The sequence below is a fragment of the Podarcis liolepis genome (assembly GCF_965112155.1).
Source record: "Podarcis liolepis genome assembly, chromosome: 1".
In the NCBI taxonomy this organism is placed as follows: Eukaryota; Metazoa; Chordata; class Lepidosauria; order Squamata; family Lacertidae; genus Podarcis; species Podarcis liolepis.
Window position 1 is genome coordinate 133,912,999 of NC_139554.1, and position 23,160 is coordinate 133,936,158.

A 23,160-nucleotide genomic window follows, 5' to 3' on the forward strand; every position below is an offset into this window, starting at 1 on the left:
CGGTGTTAATGAGAGAAAATCTACTATGCTCACATTCCAAATTGTTTCCATTCATTTTTCAAAGAGTTTAATTGGTGTTGTATTAGAAGAAAGGCAGAAGGATGACATGGGGGAGAAAAGACACACAGCAAGTAAATTAATCTATTCCAAATAATTGGGGGGCATCCCTCATTTTTTTCCAAGGCACTTCTAGTTTTATTTCTCCCACATTGTCTTTCATTTCCCAGATTTTCTTTGCCATGTGCAATTTTGCCAATACCCATTGGGTCCTCCATTGCATCTGGGGTTAAAAGTGAGTCCTCGGTCTGAAAAGTTTGGAGATACTTAAATTACAAAAGAAGTTTGATCACCATAGCTCCTTTCTAGGGAGATCCCGACTTGGTTACAGATTGAGACCTAATTCATGTCTGTGTATGCTCCTACCTGGTACAGAAACCCAACCCCAAGGGGAATATGGGGCTTTCCTGCCATAAATCCATGTTTAGGCTTAATCTCATATTACTATAAATCATTTGATTGGAATTAGGGTGAAGGGTTACTCTGGGCAGATTTATTGTGGCCATTGGGGATTGTCTTACAATAACAGCTCTGATGCATGATTATAAAATGCTGCCATTTGTATTCCAATCCTAAGTGGGGAATTTGTCATAATGTGTTTCCCAGGTAATGCTAACAATGCTGCTGATATTCATGCATAATAGGCCTGGCATTTTTCCTGGCCTTAGAAGAGAGGCCAGACAATGACAAAAGAGAAATGCAGCTGTTAAATGCTGTGTGGCAGTTCTAAGACAAGGTCACAGAGCGAGTAACCACCTCAATGACACCGCAATAAAGAAACAAGATTTCTGAGTCACAAAGGTCTGGGAAATTAGACATTGCAGAGAGTGCGCATTGAATGTGCCCTTTTTCATTACTTTCAGAATCTCTCTTCTGTTGGAACTATCACTGGAAGTGTAGCGTTATCATTTTCCCAGGCTGGAAATAGATAATAGTTTTTCAGAGAGCTGAAACTAGGGTGAATGAGGCATTGCTTCCCACGGAGCACACACACTCCTTTCTTCCTGCCCTACTGTCGTCTCTGGCCAGCAGTTTTTGCAGGTTTTTGAAGAACAAAATTCCTGTGAACCCAAGTGCCATCACATCACTTTCAAAATTCAGATGCTCCTCATGGCTTGGCTCCAAACAGTGGCATAGCGTGGGGGGTGCAGGGGGGGCCGGCCGCACCAGGCGCAACATCTGGGGGTTAGGGTTAGGGGGCACAAATCCATGGGTTAGGGGGCGCAAATCCATGGGTTAGGGGGTGCAAATTACTTGCCTTGCCCCGGGTGCTGACAACCCACGCTACGCCACTGGCTCCAAATGTCCCACTATGAAGCACTGCTGCTCATTCAGGGCCTCTCTTCCCTCCCTGCTGGAAGCCCCTTGAGACCACAGGAAACTGGCTTGGCAAGCTCAGGGGATCCAGCAAAGAAGGCTTTCCAATGGTAGCAGAGCCCTGGGCCTCTCCACCTGCAGAGGGACACACAGCAAGAGCCTTCACATCCAAGCCACTGAAACTGGAACTAAAAATGCTGTGTTTCAATTTCAGAATTAACATAATCATTTAAAATCCACCTATTTTTATTGCTTAGATGAGGAGTTCTTAACCTACCATCGGGGATCTGTGAACGGTGCACAAAAATAATGGTTTCCCCCCCAATGCAATAAAATAATTTTTACACTACATTTTGTGTATATATGTTTATGTGCATTTTTCAGATTCTCAAAGGCTTCCATATAAAACAAGGGTCCTATTCAAGTTTAGCCAGCCTTCCAAGGGCTGTGTGCAAGCCATGGTTGTGGCACACATAGAGACCATGCAGCGCATACCTGTACATGGCTGTACATACAGGCCACACACACATGCAGACACACAGCACATAGTCTCTCTCACATAAACATTCTGGCACATGCAACACTCAGCTTTTTGTGTTTGGGCTATCGTGGTTCTATGCAAGTTTGTATTTATCATTTATATATGGATGAGTTTATGCAGTTTAAAAACTTCTATTATTAAAAAGTACATCTTGGCTTATAACTCTACAGGATTTTTACAATTTTGAATTGCCTCAGACAGTAGGGTAGGTATCAAATGCTAATATGCACCAGCTGTTACAATTTGGCAATATTTACTGGTTATATGCAGTGCTCCTCTATGTCAGCTGTCATATATTGACTGTCCTGGCCCCCTGGTAGTACACATGCTGTACGGACAGTACATTTGCGGTGCAGCCCCTGGCATTTCCAGGGAAATGAACTGTAAGTAGGGCAGAGAAAGACCTGTGCCTGAGAATCAAGAGTGGCACGGGGGGGGCACCAGTCAAAATGTACAGAAGCAGGAGAAAACAAGCTTGCGCCATTTTCCATGTGGCAGCCATTCAGATATTTAAAGATGGCCATCAAGCGCTCCTCATAAGGCTGTTTTCAGACCCTTGATCATCTTGATCACTGTCCTCTGTGGCGCTCAGAACTGGACACAGTATTCCAGGTGTGGTCTGACGTGGCAGAATAGAGTGGTACTATGACTTCCCTTGATCTCGACACTAAACTTCTGTTGACGCAGCCTAGATTAGCATTAGCCTTTTTTTGCTGCTGTATCACACTGTGGACTCATGTTAAGCCTGTGATCTACTAAGACTCCAAGATCGTTTTCACATATACTACTGGCAATTCAGGTGTCCCCCACCCTATACTTGTGCAGCTGGTTCTTCCTGCCTAAGTGTGGGAGCTTACATTTGTCCCTACTGAAATTCATTTTGTTAGCTTGGGCCCAGCTCTCCAATCTGTTAAGGTCATCTTGAATCTCGATTCTATGTTCTGCGGCATTGGTCTCCCTTCCCTGTTTGGTGTCATCTGCAAATTTGAGGAGGGTCCCCTCAGTTTCTTAATCCAAGATGTTAAACAACAAGGGGCCTAGTACAGAACCCTGTAGCACCCAGCTTGTCACAAGGACCTCACCCGTTTTCCAGGAATCCTCAAAGATTATAGACAAAGGCTCTGAGATTACACCTGCAAGCTCCTTTATAACCCTCGGATGCAGCTCATCAGACCTTGGAGACTTGAAATTTGCTACATGATCTTGCAAAATCTTCAGTTAAAAATAAGTGCACCAACATTTAAAAAGCAATTGCCATAGAACAGGGATGCCTTCCAAGTACACTTCCACTCATGCACTGGGGCTCCCCTTTCCCACCCCTTCTGACTGCTTCATCCTCTTGCATAGCCCTATGGGGGAGTCGTGTGGGAGTGGCCAATGTGTGGGGAATCCTGGAAACCAGAGAAGCTCCCTTCACGCAAGGGTCTCTGTAGAGCCCAGCCATTATCTGCACAGAAGGCGGCTGGGTCTTTCACAGCTCTGAGCTGCTAGCAGATGGAAATATTTGGTTCTGTTTCCATGAGTGCAGCAAAACAGCTACCACAAGATATTAAAAGCAGCTTCTTGGGTTTATTAATTATGGGGAGTTCCACATGACCTCACATTTGGTTCACTGTGAAAACTCCTGGAGGGAAATGGAAAAGGACCTGTTCTGGAATAAAATGCTCCAAATACCTGTGTCAAACTCATGCTGAGGAAATACAGGGGTCTTATATTTTATAAAATGTACTTTTATTTGGAGCCTATTTCCAGATACATTCTTGGGGCACACGGCTTGCGGCCCTTGACACAATTCATTGTATAGTTTACTTTTAAGCAGCCCTTTTAAGCAGCCCGGTAAGCCATAATGGGATAAAATGAAGCTGCTGAGAACTTATCTTATGTCCACTGCTTCATATCCAGTTGACAGAACTGCAAGTTGGTAGGGCTGTTTAAAGGAATTCTGTTTTTCCACTTACAACACCGCTGATTATAATCAGCAAAACTGAGCTGACATCAGAATGAAAACATACTCGGTCAATTGAATATATCAGGTTGCTGCTATTGTTTTGACTAGATGTGACTCAGCCTGAATATGGCGAATAATTAAGATCTAGGAAAAGAAATAATTTAAACTTATTTATTTAAATGTTGCCTCACTTACAAGAGAAGCCATGAAAGGTTAGGGGAGATGGAGCACAAGGGTGGGAAGAATGCCAGCTTCTGTCTATTGGATCTTCACCAGCTGGTTGACAGGATTCTTGCAAACTGCTGTGCGCTAGGTCTACTCCGTTGTGTTCACACTGCAAGGCACTTCTTATTGCAGATGGTAATATTGTGCCGCTTGAAGCAGCAGGATGAATAAAAACTGACTCCTCTTGGAATGAAAATTGTCCATACCCAAAATATGGTTTCAAAGGTTTACTAACAACCTCACAAGCCAAGTGGGGAGGCCTCATGGGCCTAATTTTGATGGGTGTTAAAGGTTTCGCACCTTGTACTTTGTAAATTTAAAACACATCTCAGGACCACAGCAATTCTAGCAAAATGAAACAAACACCCCCCTCCAAAGTAGAACTGCCTTCTGCCCTCTCTTGGTATAATAAATAGTGCCAGATTTTGAGTCCCTGGTCAGGCATGAGGCTTGGTCAGTGACCTGGGGCCAGTCATATATTTTCTCAGCCTAATTTTCTTCTCAAGGATATTTAGAAGAAGAAATGATGGTGGGATGGGGGGGGGGGGACATAGCCACTGCTTTCAGGAAGGGTGGTCCTGTGCTTCTTATATTTAAATAGATAATGTTACCTGTGGGGGAACACCAGTGTTAAATCAGATTCATCAGCTCAAGTTACTGCTGAAAAACTCCCATTTCATTGAGATCCCATGGTTATAAATATTCTCAGATGGTGACCATCAAACATATTCTGGGCGATATGGAACCTACTATCTGCACAGATTTATTTATTTTTAATCCCTTTTCATTGGAAATACTGTTTTCTTGCTCTGGTTGAAAAAATAATGGGGGGCGGGCAGGAATGCCAACAATATGCAGATTTCTCAGAGGTCACTGCTTCTAAGGAATTCTGACCTACTTTTCTGCATACCTAAGATTGTGATCTTATTTGCTTGCTCTCTCTTCCCAAGGTTAAAAAGAGGTATGTCAAGTCTCAAGATCTCCTCATCATTCTTCACTCTCAGATCCTTTCTTCACTCTCAAATCACTCCAACTTTAGAAATGAGAGTGAGTGAAGAAGCTGCTATTTCTTAAGTACAACCTCTCCCTAGGGAAAAATACTTTGCTGGAACTGATATTCGAAGCCACTGAAATTATTTGTTTCTGGATTTGTCTTTTGCTGTGTGCGGTGCTCAGCAGGGAGATTTTTGTGGGGAAGTGATGAGGGCATCAACTGCTTTATCAACTGTGCTCCTCACACTCTTAACTCACTAATTTAAGAAGTGACAGAGAAGCCCGGAAATTATTTAAGAAGCCAGCAACCAGAAATATGAGGTGTTGGATAAACACCTGCGCTGTGCTTTCCTCTACAAGATAGAGAACTTCTAAGGAGATGACAATAACACTGTTTTGGACACACAGAGGTTTCCCAGCAACACAGCTCTGAGTGTTAGTTCCTGCAGAAATCTCCATAGCTGATTTCTTGGTGTAAAATACCAGAACCACACCTGCAGAACTGCCGAGGGACCTGCTCACCAGCCTCACACTGGTACTTATCCCATCTCCACAAGGCCAAAGCCTTGTCTTTCTGAAACTGCAGTAAGAATCTTCTTTTTCCCACTTAGGTAATACATTTTTCAGCATTTAAACAATAGACATCGTATCATGTGTCCTGCACGCCTGGGACTTGGTTAGACCTTTGTGCTCCAAAATTTGTGTTTCATTATGGCATTTCCTCCTGCACACATTTCTTCACTGTTGGATATACTGTAAGCTCCCTCCTCTTGCTGGCCTGCAGCTTTGCAGTCAGCCTGCAAAGCTTCCTTCTGCATTCAAGCAGTCCCCAAAAACCATAGGCTCTTCCTCACTAGCCCCAAGGAGATCCACCCTTTCCTTTCCTTATGTGCTGCTGTCCTTGTCAATTCTGTGGCTAGACCACTACATACCTCCCGGCTGGCTTTCCAATCTGTTGCATTTCTCCCCCCCCCCTCAGTCTATAAAAGGTAAAGGGACCCCTGACTATTAGGTCCAGTCATGGCCGACTCTGGGGTTGCAGCACTCATCTCGCTTTATCGGCCGAGGGAGCCGGCGTACAGCTTCCAGGTCATGTGGCCAGCATGTCTAAGCCGCTTCTGGCGAACCACAGCAGCACATGGAAATGCTGTTTACCTTCCCGCTGGAGTGGTACCTATTTATCTACTTGCACTTTGACGTGCTTTCGAGCTGCTAGGTTGGCAGGAGCAGGGACCGAGCAACGGGAGCTCACCCCGTCGTGGGGATTCAAACCACCGACCTTCTGATTGGCAAGCCCTAGGCTCTGTGGTTTAACCCACAGCACCACCCGCGTCCCACAACTCTGCTAAACCATTTCTTTTGTTGCTTTGGCTAGTGAAGGGCACAGGGCTTGGGGATACTTCTGGATCCATCACTGTGGCTTGATGGTCAAGTGGTTTTGATGGTGCGAAGTGCCTTAAATCAGCTTTTGCCATGGACTGGCTGGATGCAGAGGAGAGTTGGAAGGCACCAGCTGGGGAGCCCTCAAGGGAAGAAGGCTCAGAGCCAGGGGATTGGTGGTGGGATGACAACGAGGGGTCAGAGGGAGCAGACTGGGAGGAGGAGGTGTTGGAAGCTGAAGAGGTAACAGGGTTTAGTGAGCAGGAAGAGGCTGTGGCAGAGGGCAGTCTGGAACCAGAGGAGGCTGCAGAGGAGAGGGGTCAAGAGGCAAAGTGGAGGCATGCTGCTCAAGAAGCCAGGGAATCTCCCCCTTCTACTGTGACCAGCTCTCCTCTCTCAGGTCTCCCAGAGGAATGAAGAGGGTGGAGCAAAGAGAGACAAGATAGTGAGCCTTAGGCTGCTGGGGAAGGAACCAGGGGAGGAGCCTTAGAGAGGGTGGGAAGGCAACTTCAGTCCTCACAACTGAATAGGTCTTGGGGCAAGACCTATTGGAAAGAGTTGATGTGATCACAAGGCCTGCACTGTTTTGGTTTCTTTGAATAAATAGTTAATTTCCCTGACCCTGGTGTTTTTTATTGCTGACTTTGGCTCCTGGCAGTTTTGCCTGGGGGCTGAGCTGCTCTCATGTCTGGACTGGGATAGCCTAACTTCTGTTGTCTACACTCTTGTACCCTCTTGGTTAGATTACTGCAATGCCGTATCCGTGGACAGTTAGGAAACTACAGCAGGTGCAGAATTCCTGGTTTGGGCTGCAGCTTTGGAACCAAATTTCCTGGAAAGAACCTGCACTTAAGATACAAAGAAAAACATTTGGTCAAACTACATACAACATTATTCATGACTTTTTAAAAGCATGTTTGAGCTGGCTACTTTCATTTGAAAGCAAAAGTCACTGCATGAGCCCCAGTCCTGAATGTGCTCCTGATGCAGATCAAGGTCTCACACCAGTTTCTCACCCAAAATTGCCCCCCTTCTGCTGTTGTTTGCCCCCAAAAGTACTGTTTCCTCTCCCCCCCTTGCCCCAACTCAGATCAAGAGTGTATTCTGTCTCTGAATCTTGCACAGTTGCATCTCCTTCAAAATAAAAGTGGCCAGCCTGAGCATGCTTTCAAAACCAAACCAAACAAAAGCCATGAATCATGTAGCGTGCAGTTTGGCCCTTCCATTTTTTGATTTTGATTTTCCTGTGCTTTTAAGAATGTTTTTAAATTTTATGCCGCTGCCTTCTGTTTTCATTCATTCTGTTCTCAGCTGTTTTATAGTTTGAATTATAAAAATTCAATTATTTAATATTTACAAAACCTTACAGAAAAGTGATAGATACATTTTAACAATAGCAACAGCAAAAGAAAACCTCTGGCCTTTCTCTCACCCTTGTTTATATTACCTAGAAATACTTAATAGTAGCAACTGAATGAGCATGTCCGAAATCTCTGTAACAGAATGTGTTCTGTACAGCCAAGTTGTTTTCTCCTTGACACTCAAGGACACAGCATTCTCATGAATGTTTTACATGCCTTCTAGCAAGGCACTAAAAACAATCAATTTTAAGTATGACTAATGCCTTATTTTACCCAGCTTTCAGCAGATAAAGACAATGCCATCAGACAATTAGTAGTCTGGGAAAGTTTGACTTGCCTTGATTTTGCCTGATTTTGTTTGTTTAGAGAGCACTTGAACAAGACCTCCCCTATTTTAATGACTCCCAAATCACTACTGAAACAAATGAAACAAACTCATTCCAGCAAATTAGTTGCAAAACAAATATTGCTCTTTTAATCATCATGAGAATTAATGGGGAAATGCAACTTTCCCTCCCTGAGAGTCATCTGCCAGGGCTCTCTGTATCCTGGCTACTGAAGAAGAGGCAGGTGGAAACAGGCAGGGGTCATTTTCAGCCCTGGTGCCATTTGTGGGGCTCTTTCATTCGGCACCTGCTCCTGAGGCATCCTTACCTTTTTAAGGCCATTGAATGTGGACTCAAACCACTTTGACCACACTTAGACTGTATGCCGGGCATCAGCTCCAGATACAGTCCTACAACTTTGCTTCCAGCAAAGCGCTCTATAAACACCAAATTGAAGCTCTTTTCTTTTGCAAGGTGATAAGAGGCAGCTTTCTATTCAAAGGAAAAGCAACACTTGGACTAGATAGAAGTGCAAACAAAACTGGTGGAATCCAGGTTGCTGCCTCCCAGGTGCTTAACTCTTATCTAGCCTTTTGTAGGCTTCATCTCAAAGTTAGATAGCAAGTCAATGAATTTCTTAATTTCTTAATGTACTTACTTTAACATGCATGCCCCACCCAATATGTCTCATGGAGAAGAAGAAGAGTTTGGATTTGATATCCCGCTTTATCACTACCCAAAGGAGTCTCAAAGCGGCTAACATTCTCCTTTCCCTTCCTCCCCCACAACAAACACTCTGTGAGGTGAGTGGGGCTGAGAGACTTCAAAGAAGTGTGACTGGCCCAAGCAGCTGCAGGTGGAGGAGCGGGGAAGCGAACCCAGTTCACCAGATTATGAGTCACCACTCTTAACCACTACACCACACTGGAGACCTGAAGGTGGCCAGTTTTTTATGACTGGAGCTTCGGAAGCTCCTTCAGAGCCAGTCAGACCATTGGTCTAGCTAGCTCAGTATTGCCTAAGCCTGCCATGAGGAAATTTTCCCATCCCAAGAGCCACATTTCCTTTTGGGCAACTGCCCAAGGGCCACATGTCCTTGGTGAGTGGAGTCAGAGGCAAAAATCTGCAGAGCAACAATTTTAAATTTTACTTCTGTTTTGGTGCTGCAAACGCAGCAAAATCAATATGGGAAGCAGCGGTTTTGAGTTCTAAGCTCAACCTGATTAGGATAAGGTACAAGTGCTACAGGTTGCCTTCATCGGTGGGAGAGGTCATTGTGTGGCCTGTCTCTCCCATATCAGCCTCTGCAGTCATGGGCGTACGAAGGAGGGTGCAGGGGGTGCGGTCTGTCCCATGTGTCACCCTGATGGGGGTGACAAAATGGTGGGTGGCACTCGTCACTGCCGGGGCCTGCAGCATGCACGAGCCACATGTCTCGGTGCCCACAGGCTCTGCGCTGCCCGCCTGCTGCCTTCCCCCCAGCTGTAGGGTGGCTGAGGCTCCTCTGTGTGCCTGCCCCTATGGGCACCATGTGCCCCGTCTTGTCCCTATGGGCACCATGCGTCCCATGACGTGTGGCACCCATAGGGATGGCATGGCATGGGGTGCATGACGTCCATAGGGACGGGGTGCACTGAGGCGCCCATGGGGATGACACGGGATGCTGCGTACCCCATTCCGTCCCTATGGGCACCGCGCGCCCTGCCCCTATGGGCACTGCGCCCCATGCCCTATAGGTGGTTCGCCCCACCCCTGGGCACGCCGCCCCAGGTGCCCGAGAGCTTTCCTCTGCCACTGTCTGCAGCCACAGCAGGCGCTGTAACCTTCTAACTGACTTCACCCTTGAAGGCGCACTCCTCCATTTTCTCTCGAGACAGACGGATTCCAGCTTTTGCACAGAGGGCAAGTTTCTATCCTCTATCCAGGCAAGTGAGAAGCACCATCAGACTTCAAGGGCACATTCCACCCAGGCAAAAACACCTTTTTTTGGTGGGGGATGCCACAGGGCCAGTGTGGGGTGTGGCCTAGGAAGAGTTCCAAGCTCAAGAGAGAGAGAGAGACCTGGGGGGCCTAAGGTTCCCTAACCCTGATTGGCGCTGATTGGCAGTGGCCCTGCAGGGTTTCCAGCAGGAGTTCTTCTCAGCCCTGTCTGGAGATAACAGGACTGAACCTGGAGTCATTTTCCTGCAAAGCAATTGCCACTGAGCTCAGCCTTTTCCTGTCGGTTCCTGCCAAGGGACAGTTGAACACATGCTGAGCACTACACTTTAAACTCAGCCTGCTTTGATTTTTGACACCCTCGTAACCTTTTGAAGTGGTGGCAATCAAGTGACAAAAGCTGATCTGTGTCAAATTCTGCATTTGAGGTTGGCAGTTACACGAGCAGCTTAGTCTATGGCAGCGTGGATGCACAGGCAAATAAAAAATGGGCTGTCGCTGGCTGAAAGGCTCGTGCAATTGACCCCGAGTCCTCCCATTAGTTGAAGAATCTGTTCCTGTACAAAACTATCTGCCAAAAAAAGCTACAGACTTAATTCAGTTGTTTCTCAACTACCATGGCTATCTTGTTCCCTCCTTGAGAGATTAATTGAAAATAAAATGCACTTGCAGATAAGGCTCTCCCATGTAATATAAATCATTAAAGTTGTCATTTAGAAGTGTGTCCACTCCTTGAATTGGAATTGGTGTGGGAGTCTCAAGCTAGCATCAGAATGAAAAGGGGACATGTTCAAAGTGATCAGGAGGAATGTTTCATTAAATTCTTGTACATGTTGAACCTGGTTCAAGAAGAGGGCAATCAGTGGAGCGGTACCAAATACAGGAGAAAATTGAGCATTTGCACGTAGAAGCCAATCTGAAATCAACGAAGATGAGCACAGGAGAGTTTTCAGAGAAGTTGCCCCAGGCTGAAGGGCAGAGGGAAGAAATCTCACTGAAATGGATAGGGAGAAATGGAGGCTTGCAGGGCAGGGCATCAAATCTACTCCTGGAATTAAAGCCAAGGTCAGGGTCTCGTCGTGCCTTGAGGCTTTCCTCACATGGGTGGAGAACTGAGTTAAGGATAGGCAGCCTGGATGCCGGGCACAGCTCTGAAGGAGGTGTGGGGTGCAGGGAATGCAATGACTGGCAAGCTAGTCAAATATTTCACTGCAGACGCCACATGTGAGACTTTTCCTAAACCTTGTTGATGAGCTTTCCCTCTCAATATGCCTGTGAGAATATACAGGCTACAACAAGAATGGTTAAACTGATATATCTCACTCCAAGGAAAGCACATGCATCGGCCCCTCCCATTTTGCAATTACTTTGTAAACCTGTACTTGACGAATTAATGTTGACTTCAGAGATCTGAAGGAGTCCAATGCACAGGTGAAAGTATGTTGGGCACCTCATTCTCAGCCACATGGATTCTGGTGGCGAACGCAAAGCATATGCATGGCACTGCTGGCAGTTGTGTCTCTTTTAGGAGCTGCATGGTGTTGCTTGAATTTACAACGAGACGGGAAACAGAGCTTACTGCATATGCTCTGTGGTCGTCTTTAGCGTGCTTCCACATATTCTCCAAGGAACCCATATATGGCAACCGAGGTCCAATTGAGCAAACTTGAGAATGTGCAGAAGAGGCTTGGTGTTCCCACACCTCATTCCTCAACACACCTGCCAGTTAATTTCAATGGACTGTGGTAGACTTGGGTAAACGGCAGCCTGTCGAAATGCATACGCTGACTTTCTGAGGGAGATGCTTGAAACTGATTTATTGTGGCACTCTCAGAGTCAGGCTTTAAGCTTTAAGAAATTATTTGAAACCTACTTCTAAACACGTGAAATATTAGGCTTAAGCTATAACTAATTAGCAGCAACAAATCACAAGGTGTACAAAGCAGCACTGTTGCTAAGGTATGGAGTCTAAAAAAGGATAGCAAAAGTGGGCTGTGCGGCCCTAATCCTTAAACCACTTGCTCTGGAGTATAAGGAAAATCAGTGAAACTGAAGTGTATGCGTTAAAGACAATCTGCTCTTCCCAGTTATTTTAAACAGTCAGAGTTGAAGTGTCACTCATCATTATCATCTCATTAGGAAAAGGGGTACTTACGAGACTCAACATTTTCTTATTTTTACGGAAGAAATCTGATGGTTAGCAATAGCATATTAAATGCCATAAAATGGAGAGTTCCTGCAGGAAATGAATTGTTATGAGCTTATCTTTCAAAATAGAAAGGTACAGCAAACCTTGTGTCGTCTCTTGCAGTTGTGCGGTCTAAATGTTGTACACTTCAGAAGCTAACATGCTACAATATATTCAAAGCAAAGGTTACATTGGCACAAATACAGAAAGTTCTAAAATTCACATTAGGGTGATTTTGGCACTGGAAGTCATGAGAACTATAGTGGAATTTTAAATCTATAGTGAGATCTTTCATCTTATAATTCTATAGAGTTTTATGGTATGTAAAAGGCACTCTGTGATTCACAATGTAAAAGAACATTCAAAAGAATCTATACATCTGATCATCTTGAACTCTTTATAAAAATGTTTGTGGTAAAGTAATGACTGTAACATATTATTTCCCTGAGTGGTTAGGTTCCACCCCACCCATTTTGCACTGGTAAAGCTCAACAGAACAGAGAATCTCAACCTGTGTTGTTTTAACCCCATTCTAAGAGGCAAAACTCATGCAGGGATATGGCAATTTCATGGTTCAGAAATACAAGTTCTGTGTGGAAAATTGAGTTCAAGCCAGCCGCCGTAAGGTGTTTCCTCTGGAATGCCGATCTCTTCCCCTTTGGAGGAGTCCATATTTCTCCAAAGGGCAGCATATGGAGCACTGCTTGTCAGGGTCATGCTCTACTTATGAGGAGAGGAAGGGGCTTGGGAAAGTTTGACATCCTACCACAGGAAGCGATCAGGAGATAGGAGGCAAAATCTGAAAAATTCATCGCAGGGGTGTGTTTGTTGAAGCAAAAGGCTGGACCTGACTCCTTGCTAGCATTTTTCTCCATGGGATGCACTGGATTGATTAAAGAGTCTTTCTCAATGTTTCTCTTGTTTTATATCCATCTCACTTCCCTTTTAGGAACCACCTTAATCGGCAGTTACTTGACAATGGCCCGGAAATGTCTTTTTAAAAGCTTGGCTTCCTTTTACAACACTATCTGCAAGAACCTTTCCATTTGTCTCATTAGGTTAAGTTCCCACACCCTTGCAAGTGCAGTTCACCCTTATACAGTAACCACAAAGGAACCAGGTCTTTAATTTTTGCTAAAGAGGCCCACAGCAGGTATTGCTGGGTTTTTAAAAAAATACAATTCAGAATTCTTACTAGGAATCTTTACTGTAATCCCTTAAAAAAGATCCCTAAGCTATACATTAGAGACTGGATTCTCTGTCGGACGTAGATTCCCCATCACATGGGAACAAAAAGGGCAATCCTCCAGGTATACCAGACACAAGCCTTTTAAGGCTTTACCTAGGCCAGCTCCCGTTGCTCGGTCCCTGCTCCTGCGAACCTAGGAGTTCAAAACCACGTCAAAGTGCAAGTAGATAAATAGGTACCGCTCTGGCGGGAAGGTAAACGGTGTTTCTGTGCGCTGCTCTGGTTCGCCAGAAGCGGCTTAGTCATGCTGGCCACATGACCCGGAAGCTGTACGCCGGCTCCCTCAGCCAATAAAGTGAGATGAGCGCCGCAACCCCAGAGTCGGCCGCGGCTGGACCTAATGGTCAGGGGTCCCTTTACCTTTACCTTTAGGCCATTTACAGTGTAATGCTTTTGGTGTCAGCAGAAACATACTTGTTTTTCCAGGCTTTTAATAGATCCATCCACAGCAATTCTTAGTTTTATGACACTTTAGGGTCCACAAATGGCCATTATTTAGCTTTTAATCTACTTTCTCCTCATTTGTATTAGACCAGACCCCCATATATAGGGGGGAAAGTCCCTTTTGTCCCTGCTTTCTAATTTGTTGATTCTGTTATGCCAATTTAGTACCCATCAGGCATGGATGAGCACACCTTGGGTGTTTTTGTTTGTTTTTGCTTTTTAAAATGACCCCCACCAATGTGCCCTTACTAACAGGCTGGAAAAGAAATTAAAGCAATTGTAAAGTCCCCTCATACACTTTTTGGATTGTTGCCCAATATATCTGGAGTAGGCAGATGTGGTTTGCTTGTGGAGTTTTCTGGTTTTGTACAAATCTCAGGGATCAAATGAAAATATATATATTCCTCCATCCTGGAGTGCACCAGAAATGTTTACAAGGACAACCAGGAATGAAATAAATGAAATAAAAGCATTTATTGATCTCGAATGTAAGAAAAAAACCTCAAAGCATAAAAAGAGGCGCATCAGAAAATGACAGTTGATCCACTCACTCCTCAAACACCAAAACAAATCATCTGAAAACCTGAGTGGAATGGTTTGGAACACAATTTTCCCCAATTTATCAGATTATCCCCATATCGGGTAAACCTGAATCGACAGTGGGGAAGCGTTGTGGTTGCTGTTGTTTGAGGGTAACATCATGTGGACTATTCAAATTAAACGGGAACACAAATAGCTACACATTCCCAGTAAACTCCAGTGTGGGCAAGCCCTTAATTCATTTCAGTAATGGTTTGCCTGTTCTTACTGATGCTGATATGTATTGCATTTATATGCTTGTAACCCAGCCTGGGATCAAGAATGATAAAATCAATGATACTCTTAATATTTCTTGTAAGCTGCTTAGAGGTTTTATTATAATCAGACAGTATATCAATTTTGCTAAATAAAATAAAATAAATATTTCCTAAACAAATTAACAATAAAACCAATAAATATGCTTTCCCCTTCCGCTGAAGAGCAAGTTCTTGAGGTCTTTAGTTGTGATTTATTTGAATTTTATGATAAAAACATGTTTGAGTCAATGCTTAGAGTGACCATGGCTATTTTAAACCTTCACATTTGGAGAAGGTTTTATCCAGCAGATTCGTTACTCGTTGCAATACAACCTGTTGAATAGGAGGCATGTTCCACAATCTGGGTTGAGAGTTCATTTTTTTGGAATCTAAGAATTCCAAAATAATTTCATATCTCATATTTAAGAGATCTGTTCTGGCAAGACTTCAGTAGCATACAATAGTCACACCTCCTTTGCAAATGGGCCCCTTTTGTTAGGTTTAATACCATTTCCTTTCTTGTAATGTCTCAGTTAAGTCCAAAGATTGCCTGTTTACTTAAGGAAAGTAGCCTTCAGATTGTGACCTCAGCCCATATTTATGTCTAAGTAATAAAGCACAGGAACTGGACCATCCAAACCATGACCTCATGGGTATCCAGAGATGGAAACTTCAGTGAAGTACACAATATACCACACTGAAACTTTGTTCCAAGTACTGTAGCTACTTAATACACTGGCAACCCACTGTACTTCTATGTTGGGGGTGGGATAAATGTTTAGTTGGAGCTGGGGATTAGTTTAATTTTAGTTTTTTGTTTTGTTTTTGTTTAGTTGCTACTGTTTTACTGGTGTGTTATATAATTTATATTTTGTTCTTAAGGGGAGAGGGTTGGGGCTGCCTGGGAGTGGGCCTCAGTCAATAGAATGGCTGGGGCAGGTTCCACAAGGGGGGATGTATTGGGACACCCGATCTCAGTGATCACGTGTAGGAGGAGGACTTACGCTAAGACCAGACCATGTCATTACTGAGGAGGCAGGTTTAGTCATTGTTTGAAGACTATCCCTGCCTCTGGGTATGGTCTTGACTGGAAGGATACTGGAATCACCAAGGGAGACCCACATGACCTGAAGGTGCTGCTGTGCAATGCCAGGTCAATGATTCACAAGACCACTGCCATCCATGACTTGATCATGGATGGAGGACTTGACCTGGCATGTGTGACAGAGACTTGGTTGGATGAAGCAGATGGGCCTGTCCTTGCCACTGCTTGTCCACCAGGTTTCTCTTACACACAGCAACCCAGGTCATGTGGGAAGTCATTAGTTTACACCAGGCGTCCTATTGGGAAGACCCAGTTTTCTGAGTGCATGTTCCGGAACTTGGGCAATAGAGTTCCATCACTGTGAGAAGTTAGGTTACAGGGAACCAGGCAGAAGGCCTTCTCAGTACAGTGGTACCTCGGGTTAAGTACTTAATTCATTCCGGAGGTCTGTTCTTAACCTGAAACTGTTCTTAACCTGAAGCACCACTTTAGCTAATGGGGCCTCCTGCTGCTGCTGCGCCGCCAGAGCACGATTTCTGTTCTCATCCTGAAGCAAAGTTCTTAACCTGAAGCAATATTTCTGGGTTAGCGGAGTCTGTAACCTGAAGTGTATGTAACCTGAAGTGTATGTAACCCGAGGTACCACTGTAGTTGCACCCGCCCTGTGGAACGTCCTCCCATGGGGTGTAATGGAAATAAACAACTATCTGATTTTTAGAAGACATCTAAAGGCAGCCCTGTTTAGGGAAGTTTTTAATGTCTTAAGTTTTATTCTGTTTTTAGTGTTCTGTTGGGAGCTGCCCAGAGTAGCTGTGGAAAGCCAGCCAGATGGGTGGGGTATAAATACTGATATTATTATTATTATTATTATTATTATTATTATTATTATTATTATTATTATTAGACATGAGTGATTTAGCAACATCCAGTTGTTACTGTTTTGCTTCAAACTGCATGCAGAATGCTATTTGCAAAGGGAAAGCTTGAGGTGACAAGAGTTCGTGGCTAGAGATGAGAGGCAGACCGCAAATGGCTACAGCAATCTACATTGGACATGAGATGCCGAGAAGACAGCTGTGGAATGGGTGCCCTACATCTGGGGAAGCTGCACTCCTGTTTTGCTGTGTGTGCTTGCACGTGCTTTAAAAAACAAATTAAGCCGAAATGGGAAAAGGTGGGAGGAGAATGTTTTGTTCACAACATCATCCAGATACTCCATAAACCATGGCTATCCAGCAATAAATGTTCAGGGCAGAAATAGGTGTCATCTTCATTTCCTGCCTCTCACATCTTTGAAATGGAAGTAACAATGCTCATCTACTTCACATGGCTGTTGCAATGGCTGCAAGATAATGTATGCAAAGTGTTCTGAATTCTGTTTAAAAATTAAGGAATAACAGTATTTTGCTGTATAAAAGTAAATAATTTTAATCTGCATGCTGTGTAAACAGCAAGTTATAAGCCATCAATAAGAGTGTTCCGATGCCATGGACATGACAGTTATCCATCTCTCTGTCTCACATATTGGCAACTTATGGACTGCATGCAACCCTTGACAGCTTTCTGTGCAGCCCACAGACCCCCTTGCCCACCCCTCCCCTTGCTGTCCAGTTGCTTGGGGCTGGAAACAGTTGAAGAGCAGATCCTTGGCTGCTTCTATATAGCTGTATGACCAGAAGTTACCTCTTTACTGGACTGAAGACTGACTTTTCTGGGGTGTTATTTTTTTGCTTCTTGCCTGTAATCTCCTTAGGGTGTGTTAAGTGAACAGGTATATTTAACATGCTTGCAGTGCTAAAGGAGATTTAAAGATCTGAAACTGTGCCATGGTGATTTTCCTACTGTACCTTGCCTTATTCTTAAAAATGCATTCCTGTCTGGTACTGATAAGAAACTTCCTGTCTTTCATGTCATTTCCAGATGCTTTGGGAGGTTTCCTTTTATGTGGCACCCAGGGCCTCCCACCCCTTTTCTTGATCCCGCTTTGCAGATAAAGGATAAAGGAAGGTCTGCCATGTGGGCACCCATGGGACAGTCAGTGAACAAGCTGCATGCGCAAGACATTTGCAGACCCAGGACACTGAGCGCAGCCTCCCAGGTCTGTGCATCACCTCTCCAAACGCTTCCTGCAGATGACCACAGGCCCAGGTCTTGCCAGCAGCACCATACCTTTGAAGGACACGGCTTTTCCACAAGCCTTGGCAAGCGACAGTCCTCGGGATTCTTTAGGAGAAGCCATGTGCTTCATGGCTTTATGATGCTTTGCACAGCCCCAGTGAACTGCCTGCTCACAACTTCTTTTCACCTGGGCAAGTCTTGAAGTATGTAAACAGGGCCAACCAAATGGAGGTGGGAGCCTACCCAGTTGATTATTGCTTGTTATTTTGATGTGGAGTTGAGAGACAATGGCTTGTCCAGAGTCATTCAGTCCCCTACATGTCTACCTGTGGACTGCATGCAACCCTTGCCCTACAACCTTCTGTGCTGTTGCTCTTCCATGACAGTGGACCTGGTTCGCTTACTCAGGGGAAAGCTGTCTCTCAGAGTTTCTCTGCCTCTGCAGAACACCAGCCCTCTGATTTGAATTTGACTAGCTGATTTCTCTAGCACCCCTAGAGGAATTTTATTTACAGTTTCAATAACTCAGAAACAGGGGAACCTATTACATTTCTTCAGTTGTTTTTTACGATAAGGGTTTCTGGAAAAAGAAAAAAGTGAGAATAGTTTATTTCCTCAGGATTGGCCAGTTCTTTATTCATATTCAATTGAATTAATTGTCCTCTATCATGTTCAACAAATCCCAAAGCAATCAAATAATGCTTAGCCCACTTCTTAGAGCTCTCCATTTCTGAAAGCCTTGTTTAGCTCTTGTTAAACTGAACAAGGCACACTGGGGAGGAGCTGGAACAGTTCAGCTGGTGTATGTAAAATGAGCTTTGATTTTCGGGAAGGAAGTCATTTGTGTGTTTTGCTTGAGAGCAGGCACAATCAGTACAAACCCAAGATTCTCAGGAGATATGGAAGGGTGTGGGGAATTTTTACCTTGGCTTTCTGTCAATATTCTGCTTACTTGGTGAGTTAAAAGTACATTTCCCATTATTGTACATCGTGTTCAATTTCGGTTTTCCTGTAAAGTTTCCCCCTTTCACACAAGGCTTTTAAGGAGTTCACCTAAGCCTTAGATCAGCACTGGAGGACCAGTGCTATAGGTTATTTCATGGGGGGGGGGGCACATCCAACAACATGCCTAACCATCTCCTATGGGCCAATCTGAGCACAGGTCTTGCTGTGGAGACAACCAAACTCATATTAGAGCACATAACTAGCCTTACTGTACGACAGTGAAAGCAGCAACGAGGGCCTGATTTGCTGCTTCCAATTCATCCTCAAGTGATCTCCCAGCAGAGCTCTTCAAGGCTGCCTGTAGGCTGTTGACACCTGCATTAGTAGGTGGATCCTGGGGGCACCCCAGAGACCCTCAGTGATTTGCTCGCTAGGCACTTTGAGGATCAAGTTGTTCACCTCTGTGGTGAGCCAAACACCACAACAGATGCACCTCTGAGTCAAGTTTCCGATGCTCCACTGAGCCCTGCTTTGTGGGATCAGTTTCACTTTTTGCAGCCTAATGACCCTGGCAAGATGCTTGTGAGAACACGGCACCCACTGGTGTGCCCTCTCGACCCTTTCCCTTCATGGCTGATCAAAGATGGCCAGGAGGTCCAAGGTGTGGTGACTGCACTGGGGTAGGGAGGGGGGGCTACCTTTAAGTAGGTGTCGCGGCAGGCGCTCCTTTAAAAAACCACCACCTTAGACCTGATGGCATTGAACAACTACTGCCCAGTTGCAACAAAACAACCCCTTTTTTGGACAAGGCTTTCCAGAGGATTGTGGCACAGCGGTTGCCGGCATTCTTGGAGGATACTGATTATTTAGACCTATTCCAATCTGGGTTCAGGCCAAGATTTGAGACTGAATCCACCTTGGTTGTCCTGGTGGATGGATAGAGCCTCATCTTTTCAGGAATGGACGGGGAAGTGTGACCATGCTGCTCCTCCTTGATCTCTCATCGGCTCTTGATTCCATGCAGGATGGTATCTTCCTGGACCATCTATGAGTCTCAGGGGCACTATTCCGCAGCAGGTGCTGTCTTCTGTTTCTGAAGGTAGCATCAGATTAATGTTTTTGGCCCCTTGGGTCTTCAGCTAAGGGGTGCTCCAATTCTATTTAACATCTATATGAAACTGTTGTGAGCTGTTGCCACAGGAGTTTTGGAGCCAGGTGTCACCAGCATGCCACACCATCTGAGTCAGGAATGGCTGTGAAGACTCTTGACTGGTGCTGTCCAGATGCAGGGGTCAGGTGGGTAAGACTAATAAGCTGAGTCTGGATCTGCTCTCTGTGGGTGAGAGGTGTGGGGGTCCAGGAACTTGGTACAATGCCTGCCCTGGATGACACACAGCCTGAAGGGGCGCTCCTCGACCCATCTCCGTCACTGGAGGCGCAGGTAACTCGAGGGGTGGCTAGGAATGCCTCTTACCAGCTCTGGTTGCTAAGACAGCTATGTAGGGCTGTTCCTGGATCAGGGCAGCTTGACCAGTTGTCCATGCATTGGTAACCTCAGTGCTGGATTGCTGCCATGGGCTCTATGTGAAGCTGGTACAGAACATGGTGGCCAAGTTGCTTGTGGGGAAAAACTTCTGCTAGCACAGCTTCAGCTGGTGGAACGGGTGATGGAGTCTCATGACCAAAAGTTCCCTTCACCATTTGCACTGGGCTGTTTGGATTCAGACATTTACACACAGTGGGCATACATATTTAACATAGAGTGCAAAATTAAAAGCAGTCTATTTCATAGTGAAACTGCAGGAATGAACACATTGTCTGGCTGCAATGTCTACCAGGCTGTTCTTTTTCTGACATGCCCAAGGGCTCTAGCTAGCTCATCCATCTGAACTTCAGCATAATGAATTGGCTTATAGCAAACAACAAAGCTACCCTGTGAGCTTTTCTGCATTGGTGAGATGGTCACCCTCTTAGAGAAATGTCTTGATAGAGAAGGAGGAAAGAATAAAACAGATCTATGCCAAAGTTACACCGCTATGGACGGAGAGGAAAAGTCAATGTTGGCTCTTGAGTGAGAAATAATGGCAGCCCTAGGTGGGCAGTTGGCAGTGCAGCAGCACCACCACCTGGAGGAAAGAGGAAACGCAGGCCAAGCGAGGCTGAACTACGCTCCAATCCCTCCTGTGGCAAATAAACCTGATTAACTGCTAGGAATTCAAAATGACACAGACCCATGCAGAGCCCATCTACCTGTTCTCACAGTTAAGCGTTTAATGCAGATTAAGCCTCTTCCAAACTGAATATTATTAATAATAATTTTATTATTTATACCAAACCAATCTGGCTGGGTTTCCCCAGCCACTCTGGGCGGCTTCCACTACATATAAAAACGTAATTGCAACTTTCATTGTTAGAAGGGAGTTGTTAACTGCTGCTAAAGAAAGAGTGATCTTAGAAATTATAACTGCTCCATCCATGAGAATTAGCTGTCAGGCAGAACAACCCCCGTCCCACCCATGCACTGTTCTGCGGGTCCTGACACATGCACGCCTGCCAAGTAATAGGGTTCGTTACATGAATCCTGCCCCTTACTGATAATAAGGGGCTTGTGAGTGAGAGCAAGGCTTGCCTGAGAAGGTGGGGCTGTTTTTTTTGGTAATATTTACACATTACCAGAAGAAACATTGAATTCACAAATGTGTGTCTGGCAGAGTGTGTCACACATACAAGACCAGGGCATCTTTCCTATGGTAAATGTACGTGGAAATCTACCTAACTCATGCACCACCAAGGCCACCTGCGCCTCCGGGGACAGTGTAGATTCCAGGAGCACCCGAAAATTGTGAACCTGCTCCTTCCAAGGCAGAACAATCCGATCCAAGACAGGCGATAATTCCCAGGAGCCTCCCAGGAGCCCTTTAGGACAGTGCCCCCCCCATCCACACCTTCAAGTATCCTTCAATTGCCCACAGTTCCAAAAACTGCGGAGAGATCTAGGAGAACGAGCAGCGCTGCACTTCTCTTAACTTTCTCCTGACAAATGTCCTCTTTTTAAAATGATTTTATTGAGTTTTTGATGATTTTATACATATAAAACAAAACCATTTCAAACATTAAAATACAAGGTTGTTTCAAACCTTCGAACCTCCCTCCATGGGTTCCATATTTAGATTTAAGTTTACTGCATGTTTTATCCTTATTCATTTATCATAGAAGCATAATTACCACAAATAATTCCACATTACAAGTGTCATTACATCCCTGCCAAACATTTTAACTGTTTACAGTGGTCTTTTAAATAAATTACAAATTTACTCCAGTCTTTAGAAAATACTTGATTTTCCTGGTTTCGGAGCTTCCCTGTCAGTTTTGCCATCTCTGCGTCCTCCATCAGTTTCACCTGCCATTCTTCTTTGGTTGCTGCTTCTCCTTCCTTCCATCTCTGGGCTAGTAGGATTCTCCCTGCCGTCGTTGCAGACATAAAAAGTCTTTTATCCTCTCTTGGTATCTCTTCACCTATGATACCTAACAAAAAGGCTTCTGGTTTTTGGACAAATGTATTTGTTATGTACTGAGTTGAATAGGATCCAAACTGCAGCAGTCTGATTGGTCCTAGAACAATAGGATCCAAAATGCATCAGTCTGATTGGTCCTAGAACAATGCAGCAGTATGATTGGTTGGCAGGAACCACCCAATCCTGCTCCAGATAGAAGTGAATCCACAACCTGATTGGCTTACAGTAGAATTCCGGAATTAGCCAATCATGTGCAGCCCATTGTGTAAATAATGTATATAAAGCAGATACTGTGAGGGGACTTTCATTCATTCCTCCTCACCAATATGAGCTGAATAAAGAGCATGAAATCACTTTGCGACTCTGAGTATATTTCAGTATTTTTTAACAAAATATTAAAAATACAATAGAGCATCAAACATTGAAAACTTCCCTAAACAGGGCTGCTCAGAGCAGGTGCTCCGCGGGACTTGCTCCAACGGTGGCATCCAGCTCTGTCTGAATCTGACCCATTTTGCCCCTAAAGGCCTCACCAAGTTGCCATAGCAGCCTTCCAAGGAGGGCAGAACAATTCCGTAGGGCGCCTCTTGCCTTTCTGCGTCCCGGGGTGGCCACGGACTACAGCTCCCGTCACCCCCAGGCGAGGAGAGCCGCCAGAGGGGATGATGGGAGTTGTAGGCTGCGAGAGGCTTCTCTGCTTTCCTATCTCTGTGGCGTCTTCCCCTATTATGCGC

General features: G+C 44.9%; 1 long non-coding RNA gene across 1 annotated transcript; it reads right to left on the reverse strand.

The window, feature by feature from the left end:
- Positions 1 to 21,959: 21,959 nt before the first annotated feature.
- On the reverse strand, positions 21,960 to 23,139 carry LOC310693673. Its single transcript, XR_014519307.1, has 2 exons — positions 22,936 to 23,139; positions 21,960 to 22,436 (listed from the first exon to the last, which is right to left on the reverse strand). It is a non-coding gene; the product is annotated as an uncharacterized lncRNA (long non-coding RNA).
- Positions 23,140 to 23,160: the final 21 nt, after the last annotated feature.